This window comes from Coffea eugenioides, chromosome 2 (assembly GCF_003713205.1).
Source record: "Coffea eugenioides isolate CCC68of chromosome 2, Ceug_1.0, whole genome shotgun sequence".
NCBI classification, from domain to species: Eukaryota; Viridiplantae; Streptophyta; class Magnoliopsida; order Gentianales; family Rubiaceae; genus Coffea; species Coffea eugenioides.
The window spans coordinates 61,173,975-61,174,701 of record NC_040036.1 but is presented as its reverse complement, the minus strand read 5'-3'; the positions used below and the strand labels follow the sequence as shown (position 1 = coordinate 61,174,701).

The 727-nt window shown below is 36.9% G+C and overlaps 1 non-coding gene across 1 annotated transcript; it reads left to right on the top strand.

Moving 5' to 3' along the window:
• Nucleotides 1-369: 369 nt before the first annotated feature.
• Nucleotides 370-476, top strand: LOC113764329. The gene has a single exon (XR_003467599.1). It is a non-coding gene; the product is annotated as a small nucleolar RNA R71 (small nucleolar RNA).
• The last annotated feature ends 251 nt before the right edge of the window (nt 477-727 follow it).

The following is a 727-nucleotide window of genomic DNA, read 5'->3' as shown; positions in this document are numbered from 1 at the left end:
TTGAGATATTGAACCTGTTCGCTGCTAGAACACATAGAATCATCATGATCTCCTCCACAGTTAGTACAACACACAACAACTACTTCTTGGTTAGAACTAGAACCAACTTACCTGTTAAGCATCTTAACCACATTATCCATCTTTGCACTTAACATATTCAAGGTATCTACTTCAAGCATACCTGCGGTTCTCCTTGTATTACCTCGTTCGTTGGCCTATTGATAATTATTAGCAACCATTTCTTCAATCAATTGTTGAGTTTTCTTGGCCGACTTTCCCATCAACGCTCCTCCTGCTACCGCATCTACATGCGTCTTTGTCGGATAGATGAGACCATTGTAAAATGTTTGGACTATTAGTCAATCAAGGAGACCATGATGAAGACATCTTCATTGTAATTCCCAATAGCGCTCCCAAGCTTCATATAATGTCTCTCCTTCCTGTTGAGAAAAACTAGTTATATCCATTCTAAATTTAGCAGTTTTTCCAGGTGGAAAGAATTTGTTAAGAAAAACCTTAGCTAATTCAGCCCAAGTAGTAAAAGTGTTTGGAGGATGAGATTGTAACCAAACATTGGCCTTGTCCCTTAGTGAAAATGGAAACAGTCGAAACTTAATTGCATCATCACTAACACCATTAAGTTTTATAGTGTCACAAATTTCAAGAAATATTAACAAATGAGAATTTGGATCTTCAGTAGCATTACCTCTATATTGAGATTGTTGAA